General features: G+C 36.2%; 1 long non-coding RNA gene across 1 annotated transcript in view; it reads right to left on the bottom strand.

The window, feature by feature from the left end:
* LOC120323567 overlaps positions 1 to 14,826 on the bottom strand; it is a 93,613-nt gene that overhangs the window by 64,419 nt on the left and 14,368 nt on the right. Inside the window, exon 3 of the long non-coding RNA XR_005564146.1 lies at positions 10,386 to 10,520. This is a non-coding gene — a long non-coding RNA (uncharacterized LOC120323567). The remainder of the gene's footprint in view (positions 1 to 10,385; positions 10,521 to 14,826) is intronic.

Below are 14,826 nucleotides of genomic sequence, written 5' to 3'. Positions count from 1 at the left end.
AGAGAGAGGGAGAGCTAAACAGTTAAGTGAAGATGTTCAATACATGAAGTGTGTTCTGGGCCAGTAGCATTCTGGCTTCTTCTTGAATTGACTTCTACAGTTTTCTTCTGGTTTACCTGAGCCATACAACTCACCCAGGATCAGTTTTAGAGACAGGAAAACAAACTGCAAAAAGAGAGAATAGATGTGCTCATTGAAGAAACATAGCCAGAAAGAGATTTCCATGTAAAAACAAAGTACTTTGTCCCCTCCTAATAAAAATACACCTAAAAAAACTACTTAGTGTAATATTATGATTTTTTGTGAGAGAAAAAAAAAAGAGTAACTATAAACATTTGGGAGCTGATGGTTGGTTTATGGGAATGCCCACTTGAATGTGTGTTTAAGTTGATATAAGTCACACATCATTATCACAGAATCACAGAATTTGCTGAGTTGGAAGGGACCCATAAGGACCACCAAAGTTCAACTCCTGGCCCTGCACATGACCATCCCCAGGAGTCACATCCTGTGCCTGAGAGTATCATCCAAATACTTCTTGAACTCTGCCAGGTTCAGTGCTGTGACCGCTTCCCTGGGGAGCCTGTTCCAGTACCCGACCAGGTACTTCACAGGGTTAAGGCTTGTGAGTCATGTTATGCAGCATGTAGGACAGCACAGGGATAGATATGTATAAAAACCTAAAACAAAAACAACACCACAATAATAACAGCAACCCCCTCCAAAAAAACCCCAAACCAAATAGAAAACCAAACCCAAATGCTCCAGCATTACAATAGCATGCCAGTAAATGGTATGAAGAGGAAAGCTAAAGCTAAAATGGATTGAGAAACCAGTATCTTTTCATATCTCAATGAGTTGCTCAACTTTCTCTGTTATACTGCTTCTACAGATAAAATAACTTCCAGTACAAATTGATACACTGCAGGAAGACTGAAATATGTGTAAATAATTGATGAAATGAAAACTTTACATTAAAGAGGTCAGGAGGCGATAATTAAAATGGAGTCAGTTGCAGGTCAGTAGGAGGTAATTGAACTGTAAGATCATGATACATTCACGTCCTATTGCATATAGTCCATATTGTTGTAACACTTTCACCTGATGGGCCAAGGCATTCTCTCACTCTAGTAGTTTGGCTATATTGTTTATTTTCTTGAGGGTTGAAGAAAAAACTTCATCCTTTTCAAACTATTTCAGGATGATTAAGACACTGAAAACCAGAACAAGACTAGTATGTGGAACATTACCAGAGATGCAATAAGTGTTGACTTTATGATACCAGTAAGCCTTCAGGAACTGGGGAATCCCAGCTTGCCCAGAAACCCCTCTTCTCATGTAGACACGTACTACAGCAAAATTATCAAAAGAAACTCTCACATGATCTATGATGCTTTCCCTGCTGACAGACTAGATGATATTTTGTTTTGAAACAGAGACAACTATATGCAATGGTAACCCTTCTGTACCACAGAAACGCATGAAGAGGGGGCAAGAGAGTCAAGGGAATCTGTTCTTCTCTATTTGTATTCTAAACTAAGTTTTGCAGACTAAGAATAAACCAAGTGAAAAGGACAATAACTTGCCAGATGAATTTACTGCTCATTAGCTGGAGTTTTTACAGACACTTATACTTTATTCCCTAAAGAATACAGGCTTACATACACAGCCCAAAATATCTGCAGTTTCAGCCTCACAAAAGATGGAGAAGTCACCTAATCATATCTGGAAAGAACAAATGCCCTTGCCATATAGTGCTATACTGAAAAGGAACAAAACATCATAAAAATAAATTCTGTGACTCTTAACTGATAAGCGACATCTCCCATCATTAAATCCAAACCTAGTTTGTCACAATGACCCATGCCAAGCACAAAAGCATGCAGTGCAGTTGACATGAGAAACCTGGAAAAAGGAAAAGTCTGAAATCACATGGCTCAACCCTCCTTCACTGATGGCTGAGGAGAGGCTCCATTTGCAGAACAGCCTGAAGTTCCACCCTGAAAACAGCCTCTCTCCAAAAAATTAAGCAAAACTTACCCCTTTCTTTAAAAGCAAAACAAACAAAACTGAGACAAACAAAAAGACAGCCAGATGAGAAAAAAAGTTTATCGAGCACACTTCTGGTCAATACTGCTATAGTTAAAATGATCATACAGATGAGTATAGAAAATTAAAATGCACTTTCTTTGCTGAAGGATTAACTACTGCATCTGTTATCAGAAAAAGAAACTGCGGCTACTCAGTTATAGGCTATCACTGATTGAAGAAAATTCTGCTGAAGTCATCCCACTGCCCAACAGAGAAATTTAAAACAGATATGCCACAGGAAGGGAAAGTGGTCAAGGTATGAACATCTCAGTCTCTACTATAAATTAATTTTCATAAAGCAACCACTGGAAGAGGGATAGTGCCACAGCTGTTGGAGGCTGTTTCTCTTTTATGCTTTGAGACTCTCACTCCTGGCTACTGTCACAGTCCCTCCTGACTGTATTTGGCAGGTAGGGCCCACCACACTTCCTTCAAAGTGCCGGTGTAAGGAGCACGGTTTGTAAATGACACAATAGCTCAAGCAATATCAAGGGGTCAGCGAGGTGTCAGGGATTGACAAGGCAATGTACAAACGAGATTTCCCTCTTCACTTATTTCACAATTGAATTGAATTTTGTGATTAATTACAATATATTTGAAGGGAATAACAAACAAAGAAATCCCTTCTCAAGCTCATTTTTAGATATTACTTGTCTCTAGCAATGCAACTCTGATTTCTTTCGGTCTGCATCGTATGTGGCAAAAGTGAACAACAAAAGTCAAAATAGCCAGGTCTTCTCATAGCACTTTTCCAAAGATACTGAAAAGTCTTTCACATAATTTGAGCAATGTGGAGATAACCTGGCAATGCTTGAGCAATAATGCACTGTATTTATAGGCAGTTCTTGAACAATGAGATCCCAGATATGCTATTATTTTTACTTTCCAATACAAGTGGATAATTTTCATGAATTCATTTGAATCACAAATCTAAACCTTTCCTAGTTAAATCTCTCATATCACTTTTGATTGGCTCTAATATTTCCCAACACAAAAGAAAACAAATTTGCCTAGTGTTCTGGATATATTCAGTCTACAATATATTCAGTCTACAAACCTGAAATGAGGGTAGTTTTCAATGAAATAGGCATTTTGAAAATCTCTTAAAGGATTTGCAGATTTAAAAATACTTCACAGTCAAATCTAGTGGCTCCTGTTTGGCAACAGTAACAGTGACACAATCCATGCTGTATGAGATGTTGTTTTTTTTAAGTGCCTGAAGGCTATTCCTTATACTATCATTGCTACCCTTTGATTGGGCCTTCTCCAACAGAGAGCTCCAGTATAATCATTCTAAATTAACAATAGTAGTTAATTCTGCATAATAAATGTGGGGGAAACAGCATAATCAAGATTCAGATATTTAGTAACAGATTACTAAGTATGTAGGTGCTCATTCCTGTATCTCACAGTACGGACCTCATACAAAGTGGCTTATAAAGACAAAAATGAGGACATTGAAGATCTGAGCTGAAGAGTACTAAAGCAAGAGCAAATGCAGACCTTTGTTCTGCTGTGTTTTCATCAAGGAGAGAAAAATGCACCAATTTCCCAGCATTCACTGGAAGAGTAAATACCTCCATATGCTAACCTGTCCCATAGGGGACCTGCATTCGACTGCCCACTGAGCTCCAAGCTGCTTCTGCTCCCCAGACTTGTCTGTTCCAGAGTCCTGAATTCTTATAGCAGGTTCAAAAGAAAAAGCCTTCAAAAGCTGATGCCTCAGTTTACTCTGCATGCAATAACAAAACGATTTTCAACAAGCCAAGACTGAAAAGGAAGAATCACCATTCTCTGATAGCTATCCCAACCAAAACTATTGACTCTAGACTCATACCTCTGCATAGAAGGTTATTTGTTACAGCACCGAGGCTGCTGTGTCAGAAGTGACTGACCTTTCCATTACAGTGTGTTTTTGCTAAGCTACACGACAGCAAAGACACTGCTTAGAACATACACCCAAAAGCCAGGACAACTCAACAAACAAGTCAGGTGCATGGTCACAAGTCAAGAAACAAGAAAGGGCAAAGCCTGGGCTCTTGCAAGGAAACAAGACAAGGAGGGCAGGGAAGGGAGCTCAGGCCCCTGAATTCCTGGCTCATTCATCTTCCAGCTCCTGGTTGTGAAAACATGCCCTCAGAATCAGGAGAAAGGAAGTACTGCAGATAGCATCTTTGACAGCGGGGCTCTTTGCAATCAGACTCACAGGCAAGAGGGCAGAAATCAGAGCCAAGCAGATGAACCCTGCTGGGTTGTAACACAGACTAGACCAAAAAATGGGTCGATACAAAACTTTTCAGAAAATTCCAATACATGCAGTTGTTTTCATCAAACTTGCCTTGTAGCTATTGCATCTTAAATATTGTGGTACTAACGACCTACAAGTGAGAATGATTACCAGCCCACTGCAACTAATGTCATTTATTTTCCCTGTCTAAAAAAAGTGCAATGCAAAAAAGGTAATCAAACAAACAACCTTAACTGTGAAAACAAAATTGGATTTCTAAAATACTGTCATTTTTATTAATCTGAGGTGATACTACTGAGCTGAAGATTGCCCTTTCATTTACAACAAATGTGTTTTCTCAAGTTAACATTCACTATTTAGCAGAACAAAGAATTATTAAAAAAATCTGCTGTATTTCAGACAAAAGCTATTTTTTTATCATGAAGTCATAAAACCCCATGAAAGGAGTTTACAATAGAAGCACTGACATCCCCTTAACTGCAGCAGCCCCAGCTAAGGCAAATGTAATGGGGAAAAATTTCAAAGACAAGAATCAAAGGGTTTTATCAAGGTTGTTCATCCTATTACAATCTCCACTTCTACAAACCTTTTAATGCACAAAGTCACCTGCTGGACAGAAAGCTGTTGGTATGAATCTGTATATAAAAGCACTTTTCAGTTACTGTCTGTGCCTGAAATGCCAATAAGATTTCTACTGTGGAATTTCATTTTAATGAATTTTGGATTAAATGATGGTTCTAGTAGGTTGAGCTTGTCAATTTATTTTTTTTTTTAATATACAAAATTGTATTCTCTGTAATAATAAAAGCCATATTCTGGTCTCGAAAATACAGTCAAAGTAAAGCCACTGAAATGAAATATCTTTGCATAGGTTTACACTGCTGAGGCTCAAATCAGAATCTGATTCTTCAATCCCTGAATTTTGCTGTTGGTCTGACCTTGGAAATACTGAGAATAAGCTAAATATAGCCAAAAGTACTTATATCTGAGCAGACACACATTTTGTAATGTGCAAAGATTTGCAAGAATAAAAAGGAAAGATATTTTAATGCATTGTCAAACTGATAAAATAATTTTGAGAATTCAAAATTATCAGAATAAATTAAAAAATTAACTACTATCTTCTTTCAAATCTGTTTGAGTTTGCTGATATGTAGCATAGTCTCACCAGAGTCAATACTGTCAGTAAGATCCCACTGGATTTGTTCTTATGGAGACATATTAATTAAAAACCAGATTAAAACACTGCAGGTTTCATTTCATTAAGCTACAGAAAAGCTAGTGAAATATTTCTGAGAATTACTGCACATTCCTTATTTGTACAATAGAAGTAAAGTATTCCAGCAGATCCCATTAACAAACACCAAACAAAAAGCACCATTGGTTTATGTATTTGGCTAGACCCACTTATGCTGTTTCTCAGCATAAGACAATGGTATCTAGAGAAATATAAGTACACAATAAAATGATCTCTTCACCCAGTTGTCCTAACACAGCCATTGTGTGACTGAGTTGGCCATGTCTTCTATCATGAGACAAGTTTTCCAAATACATTCCAAATGCAAGATTTAAGAAAAATGTGGGACTAAAAAAAGCCCAAGGAAGGGCAAAATACATTTTAAAAGAAATAACTGGACTTTCTAGACTTTGCTTCATATTCATTAAAGGAAATGGATGAGCAAAACATCTGTGCTTATACAAATCCTCTAAGATAAATCTATTTGAGAGAGAAGACTTTTTAAAGCTTCTCTAGGAAAATATGGAATATTTTACTGAAAGTTCTTCACCTCTATAATTTGGTTATGAAAAGTGGAGTTCTCTTACCCATATGAATCAATCATCTCTAAATTCAGAAGCCTAAAAGCACTGTTTCTTCATATATATCAACACACCTAAGCTAATGTTTAAAGAGTAAAAGATTTTTTTACTTGGATCAAGAGAAAATTTTTAGCCAAGGCTATTAATCTCAAATTCCCAGATACTAAGCTGAGCATTTTTCTGTTAAACAAACTATTAAAAAGTGCAGTTTCATGATTCTATGAGAGGGAATGGTTCGGATCAACATTTTTTTCAATTTTCCCATGAGGAAAATAAAATTATATATACCATTCAAGTAGAATTATCCCAGCTTGAAATACTGCAATACAATATTGCAAAATACTCTTTTTGAGTCAATGGAACATTTTGTTTAAGCTACCAATAGAGCTAGTGTCCCACAGAAGCTCTCTGAAGTGTGCATCACCAGCTTGTTCTCACTCTCAGCTGATGTCTGTTGGCACTTAGACCATTTGTATGATGCCAAAGAGTGCTGCCACTTGTGAGAGACCAGCACATGCTTCACAGATATTTAAGGGTTCTTTTCGTGCTCTGGTTCTCATGGTTGCTTTTTAATCCGGTTTAAATCTTTAAGCATAGAGCAACAAGGAGTCCTGTGGGACTTGGTAAGATGAATGTCTGGATGTTACCACACCAAGTGGCAGGTGACTGGCAGAAATTCCAGTATATATGTGTACAGTTACAGGCACAATGCCCAAAGTATTGCAAATCCAAAGCAAAGGCCAAATTTTCCAAACTCTAACTGTGCATATCATTATCTATTTTAAAAACACCTCCTTCTCCAAAGAACTTGTACTCCCTGACCAGTGTTCTCTGAAGCTGTCCTTGACATGGAATATTCTATGCAACATCTCACCCCTTCCAAGGACATGGTCATACATAATGAAGAAGGGCTTTAATTAAGATTTCCACCTTCGCGACAAACCAGCCAGGGACCAGCTGCGCCACTGTTGGCTTTTCATGATCTTTGCTGTGAGGAAGACATGCCAGACATGTAAAATTTTGCCAAAGTAGAAAAGAGAGGCTTTAGGGAATTGGAGTGCATCCTGCATTTCTGAAATATATTTCTTGCTCATTCTGTACAAAAAAAAACTTTGTAGAATTTGCTGACAATGGTTTTTCTCACATGGGCTATTTCAAAATTCTAGTGAGTTTATTTTTTCCTCCTTCTGTTTTTTTTGTTACCTTATCTCTTCCTCAGCCCATTTTCCTGCATTCCTTGGGGCTCTTTTTGACAAGAAAAGAAATCTTGTAAACTGAGAAACCTGACAGCCATCCACAAACTTGTATCACTTACCATAAATCAACAGATCACCTATTATGGATCACAAAAGCAAAGAATAAAAAATAAAAACCTTTTAACAATTACTTGGTCCTGAAATTGATAAGCAAAAATATGAAACAGGCTATAGACACCACCTAAAAATTGCAAAAGCACATTGCATTGTAACCTCAGTTAAATTGCTTCTTCAAAGGTAAGGAAAAAATGCAGGGGCACGTATCAGGGTACAGCTCCTGTTTGGGGACGGATCTGCAACTTAGTAACAGAATGCAGCAACAAGATCCCAAACAGGAAAAGAGAAGCTCCATATTATTGTGTCTTTAATTTACTTTCAAATCAAAATTATTAGCCCTAAGTTCAAGATGACAGCTGATACAGCTGCATTATCAGAATCAAACTTTCTGACCAAAAGCAACAGGAAACCACACAGCAGAAAACCTGAGTCCCTAAACTTGCACCTGCACTTTTGTCCTTATGATCACCCAAAAATACTGGCAGTGTGCAGCAGAGCTCATATGCATGAACATAATGAGAAAGCACATGGACTGTCAAAGAGTTCTTTTCAAGCACAGCACATTTTAGCATGGATGTCTTGCAGGTGCACTTCACAAGATTAAAGTGTAAACATATGCAAGCATTTAATATCACACTTCATAAAGAAACTGTTTATACTGATAAAGTTAATCCTGCTTGCAAATGTCTGACGATCACAAGAACAGCCATATTTTGTTTCAGAAAGGTCCATGGTTCAAAAATATTATTAAGAAACCAGGAGAGTACAGAATAGCATGTATTTCCAGAAGGATATTATATCTGAAAGCAGAGGTAGGAATTACATCTGAAAACTGCATTTTCTTTAAAATTCACAAAATCAAACTTATTCAGCACAAAGTAATCAAATCCCATTTGAGCCTGTTCACATTTCATATCTCCACCACACCCTCTGACAGGGAATTCCATAATTTAATTAACCATTTATGAAACAAATATTTCCTTTTGTTGGTTTTAAAACTGTTGAATTATTATTTTATTCAATACACCTTCATCCTTACATTATAAGAACTAATAAAAAATACTACCTTTCCTACACCATTTGTCACTTATTAGACCTTTACCACAACCCTAGTCCTCTCTTTCAGAAGGAGGAAGTATATAATGATTTAATTGTTCCTCAACAAGAAACCCTTCCCCATCTTTACTGTTCTTGTTATTTGTAGCTCTTCTAGTTCCTTTGAGGACTTTTACCACTCTTGTCTAAATATTCAAGATAAAAATGCAACCTAGATTTCAAAAGGATTATACTCATTATTTTATCTTATTTTTTCCCTGGGTGTTTTGTAGAACTGTATTTTCCTCCTTAAATGTTGGGGAGGTGACAACTTTATTGAACTAATCACAACAATGCCAATATCTCCCTCCTGAATAGTAACTACTAAATCAAAATGCATATTTAAATACATTAGTTCCTTTGCATTTACCACAATTGAATTTCAGCTGCCGTTGAGCTTCATAAAAAACATGTTTTCCTTCTTTAGAGTCAGCTTTAGATTTGAGCATTAAAAAAAATTTAATCAAGCAACAAACAGCCTGTACCTCATAACTAATCAGCCCTTTCCAAGATTATTTACAAGCACACTGAATAGGACCAGTATGTGAGAAGCTAGATTTAAAATCCTCCCTCTGAAATTCAGTGAAGGTACAAAGCTTGGTTTGATGTGTTTTGACTTGGATGGCAAATCTTTCACGTTTTCCAGAGATTTTATTCCGCATAGGATTTTAAATGTTAAGCTAGCAAAACATGGGAAATGGTTGCAGAACAACTCACTTGAGCAGAATCAATTTTGATTTTAACTGTTCATGATATATTACTAATTCTGGGAATTTTTACATATCTCAGTAAATATTGAATTTTTACTAGTTATTAGTAATTTCTTTCTTTTTTTTTAACGAAAGAAAAGCAATTTATTGAAGAAATTAGCCCAGAAGTGAAAAAGTTTCCTAGAAAAATCATATAGCCTAATTATAGCAATTAAACCACTGACATACCACAACAACTCAAATTATAGATTTTGAATATCCAAAACACGCACCGAGTAGATGTCACAAATTCTCTGTCCCTATGTTTGGAAAAGGAGTTGATTTTTTTTAAAGTTCATCATAAAATATTTAACTATTCTTCAAATCAAAGGTATGCATTGTTGACTATATTATCTGTGTCTGTAATCAATCTGACCAACTTCAATCACCACTCAGTTCTTTGGCTGCTTGTGTAACCCACTCAGTGGAAGAAAATTTCTTCAAATACAGAACTATAACTGTTATAAATATACTAGTTTGGGAGAGAATAATGAAAAAGAGATGTTTAAAAGAAGAGATCTGCATTTCCAGACACAGTTTTCAAAGTGGTATCCTTCTGGTCAGTCTCTGTGCACTGTAACAGACTATAATAACTGGCAGTCACCTCATAAAGGTTAAACTTGAGATAATATTTTCCTTTTCAGAAACAACTGGGGATAATCATATGCTGCTCCCAAAAATATGAAACTTTCTGATGATGCAAGTAACAATCAGAAGTGGCCATTTCTAAGCCTGTGCCCACTTAAGAATCCTGTCTTGACAGCAAGTCCTACTCAGAACAAATGTACTTTATTGTTAATAGTAATTAATTCTCATCTTACACTCCCATTATATTGTCTCTGCAGTAGTTACGTAGGCTTGCTCGATGCCCTAATTTTTCCTCACTCACAGCCATTTAAAATAAGCTTTTTGAAACCTGTGAGCTTGCTGAGCTGAGGAATTCTTTTTCTTCTGAATATGTGTGCTTGTCTGGCATTTCTATCCAAGCTTCTACAGCTCTGCTTAAGAGTTAAAAAGTGTAATAAAATTGAAATATGTTAATATAAAAATGAAGAATGGGATTTGTCTTACCATATTAAGAAGATTAAGCAATGGCTAGATAGTTCTGGACCATCTAGGGTTTAACTTCTACTTGTCAAAGCTGCTTCCTCATCTCTATAAAGACAGTAGATTATAGCCCTTTTCCAAGGTCAGACTACGCTGTCTCTGCAAGTAAAAAACATGAAAGAGATTTATTAGGCAGCAATATATACGTATGCATTTTATCTTTCTGCAGTCTAAACACCTAGAAGATGCTTGAAGCAGAGTTTAAGAGGAATTCAAATGAATTATAAATGATGATAAAGTCCAAATTGATTCAAAACTGATGGGGTTGCATCATTTAACATTGTCAGTAATGCTGAGTGCCATTTTTAAACATTACCTTTTTTTTTGTTTGAACATGTGTCATACAACATCTGTTAGCAAGATATGGGTGTACATCAGAATAGTTTTCAATTGGAAGATCATCATAAGCATGCCTGATATTGCAATGAGCTTTTAAAGCTGTAATCAGTTCATAAGAAGTAGCCAAAGTATGAACAACCATCTCCACAGCTCTTAATGGCCAGATACATGGTGTGTATTCCTACACATGTGTATACACACACACATCTCTCTCCGTAGATAAGTGACCAAACGATAAAAGAGAAAAGTAAAAGTAAGGGGTTTTTTTTCAGAGTACTTTAGAGGAAGATAATGGTTGACAGCTACACCAAGAATATAGAAAACAAAGTAATTCAATGGTATATAGCCCTGTTAAACAGATCACTGGCAAAATACCAAACCAGGGACATTCCCAAGGATAGGACACTTAACGGTACATCCATAGGCATTAATAATAACAATGCAACATCACTGTCACTATTGTCACTCACACCATTTCTCCTATGATATCCCAAAGGCAAGGTCCAAGTTACAATGTCCATACTGCTTTGTGCCACACATCATCTTTCATACAACTGGAGCACTAAAACTTTCTGCAAACAGAAATTGTGTCTGAAATGTTAGTATTGACCAATGCACTCTTGCCCATTTATTAAAAGAGAACAAATCTTTTTAGGCAAAGAATTAAAAAGCTTTGCAGATAAAGAACACAGACAGAAAAATCTGTTCCTCAGTCTTTGAGATCTTTCTTGTTACAAAAATAAAATATTCAAAGCTTTAAGAAACATTTTGGAGGCACACTTCCCACAATGGTGTCTGTTTTCTTCTTTACTTGCAAGCACTCAGAGCTAGATTTGGAAAAAAAGGGGGAAAAGCACCAAACCCACTCAGCAGATGACATAAAAACTGTCCCCATGAATAAAATGAATCAAACATGTAAGATTGTTTTCAGATAAACCCAAGCAGCCTGTGTTTATTATGAAAGTGTCACAGTTACACAATTAAGAGTTAAGCTATAATTTATCATGCACTTGGTATTCTAAAAATCAACCTAGACAGCAGGTTCCGATACCAAAAGTTGTCTTCTCCCTCTCAATTGGCCTGTGCTTGGCTCTGGTGGGCACCAACACTCCTCCAGCCCTGTGCTCACAGCTCTCTGCAACCCAACACTGCAGGAGCAGGTCACAAGCATTGTTCACTCCTGCACTGCAAGTGCAAGATTATAACTCTGAAAGTCCACAGTCCTTATTTTTTCCAGACTTTGGTTTATTTTTCTGGAGGTTCTCAAAAAAACTACTGAGGATTTTTATGTAATAAAAGCAGAAAAAGCCAAAAATTACAACTTTCCCTAATTCTCAATCCTGAAAATTCTTCCCTAGCTGTATTTGAAACACTAACCTTAAGGAGGTACTCAGGCATGTACCTGTAAGCAACTGTTTGATATTTACAGATCAAGGAACTCAGGAGGTCCGAATTTATAGAGATATTCTTGCGGCAGTACTGATGCAGCTAGAATGAAAACCCTACCTGTCCATTAAATTTGCCCCTAATAGAAGTAGACCTATTCTAATAGGCTGCAGAAAATTGGGAGCATCTTGGGAAGATGAGATTCCTCTGATGAATGTCACAATACAATGCTGTACATAGTGGAGGAAATTGTTTAAAGTGCTTTCTATCTATTTGTAATTTCTTGCTCTTTCCGTGGTGGGATGCAGTTTTGCCTATCATGCTTTGCTTGAGATCTGTGTTCACCCTAGCTCAGAATACTTCCACAATGTGTCATTTCGGATGATGTACTCATCATACCGTAAAGATCCTTGGAATCAAATTCCCATGAAAAATGTCATCCAAACCCCTGTGTATTGTTTAGGTTGACACAGGCTATTTAAATGGTAATAGTTGCAAATGTTCGCATATGGTATTTCTCCTGAATATGCTATCTCAAGCTGAAGGTTAAACAAAAAAATCCTAAACATCTTTAAATTGGATTAACCAATACGATCAAAGCTTGATGGTATCATAAACATCACTATATCTGCAGAATGGGACTTGAAATCTCTAAATAAAGCCAGGTGCACACCTTTTTCTACTTAGGGATCTTAAACGTTGTTTGAACTTCAGGTTTAGTCTGGTAAAAATGAATAAAGGATTGATTAGCCTGAAAAAAAAAACAAGGAAAAATTACAGGTTTAGGTAGACCTTAGAAAGAATATTGTTGAAACTAACTGCATCTACCAACCTAATCTAACACATTTTATATAATTTAGCCCTTAAAAAACAGATTTTGGCACAAAAGAGTATACCATTAAGAATATACTAAACTGAAAGCTCTTAACTTTTCCTGTTGATACTGGATTAAAAAAAATCCCATTATTTTTCTCTATAACTTATTTGCAAACAGATCTAGACCCTTCACATATGCACTAAAAAAAAAAAAAAAAATTGAAAGGAAGGCTACGTAGTAAACCTTTCACTGAACTCCCCTCACGTTGACATCTCAATGAAATGAGAACACCTCAAAAGACAGCAGAATCATTGATAGATTATGATCCACCACACTGGAAAACTGGTTTACCTACAGTGAATCAAAGGAAAAGTTCACCTACCGAAAAACGGCTACCTGCAGCAATCATACATTTTAGTGATTCTGTCCCATACACACAGAAAGGCCAGCTGTATTTACTTTCCTTAATTCATGTACTTAATATATGTGGAATGTATTTTTATAGGCCTCACATGCAAAGCCTCATTAAGAAAGAGACATGTACATAAACAGAAGTCTAAGGAACACAGAGTCAAGAGGCAAAGAGATTATCAAAAGCAAACAGTTAGCCAGGGGCCTTACTTGAATTCTTGAAAGCCATCAGCCTTGAAAGCCAACATTTGCCTTGCCAAAAGAAACGTCATCAGATGGCCTTCCATTTATAAAAAAATAAAAAATAAATTGGAGATTAAAACTTGTCTTTTTTTTTGTAGTTCCATACTACAGTATGGAACCCATCAGTATTTCTGATCTCATTCATGACATAGTACAATATATAAATGTAACATGATAAGCTTTAAAACTGCTGACTTAAAATTCAAAATCCATTTTACACTTTTGAGTCAAATGACTTTGGAAGAAGAGTGTGTTTGCTGGGCGAATTTCAATGACTTTTTCCAATTTTAATACAACTGCATTACAATTACCATATTTGCAAAACAAAGAGCACAAAGCAGAAAAGCATGAAAAGAAATGGATGATGACATTTGCATTTGCACAGTACATTCAGTGTAAGTTTGATTCTTTTCCTACTCAGCATCACAAATGTATTTTGAAACCTCAATGTAGTAAGCATTATGCGTTTATTTGAGGAGTTTCATTTGCATTTAATTTGCCTTCAATGGTTGAATAGGATATTAATTCTGGAGGCTTGTAATCATTTCTTATGAAATAATACTATGATCTAGACGTGAGAGATCTCCATATTTTTAGAACATTTTTCACAAAAAACCTATCCTGCTTTTATTACATGCCTGAAAGTAGAAATTCTTAGGACAAAGTAATTTCATTTTTTAAAAAACATGCTTCATTTTTCTGAATTTCCCTTGAAACTGATTTTAATGTAGAAGATTACAAATTTTTTTCATTATCAGAGATTAATACATTGATATTAGTAATAATATTGCATGCTAGATCTTCTTCAGCGCTGAGGGTCTTCAAAGCTCTCCAGGTGTCTGAGGCTCATCAAGTACTGAGAAACCTTCACCTCCAGCATAGTGATTAGAAGCATAACCCAAAGAAACTTTATTATTCCATGACAGCCTTTACTGGTGTACAGATTTCAGGTTCTGAAGGCAAGAAATCCCTGTCACTGGTGGTATAACCCCACTGATTTGATCACTGACTCAATAGAGTCCTTATAGCTGGAGGACTTGGCCATTTTAACAACCAAGAAAGATATAACAAAGGATTATAATGGAAGAAATAAATCTTACTATATTTGAAGATGGAAGAGAAACGGATATACAGAAATGGAAGATTGTTCCAAAGAATTAATGCAACTATGAATTTTGTTATGAGAAAAAAATAGGACCTCTACAGAGA

Source organism: Pipra filicauda, unplaced genomic scaffold (assembly GCF_003945595.2).
Source record: "Pipra filicauda isolate LSUMZ 115617 unplaced genomic scaffold, ASM394559v2 scaffold112_size3218982_pilon, whole genome shotgun sequence".
Classification (NCBI taxonomy): domain Eukaryota; kingdom Metazoa; phylum Chordata; class Aves; order Passeriformes; family Pipridae; genus Pipra; species Pipra filicauda.
This window is presented reverse-complemented; position numbering and strand designations above follow the sequence as displayed.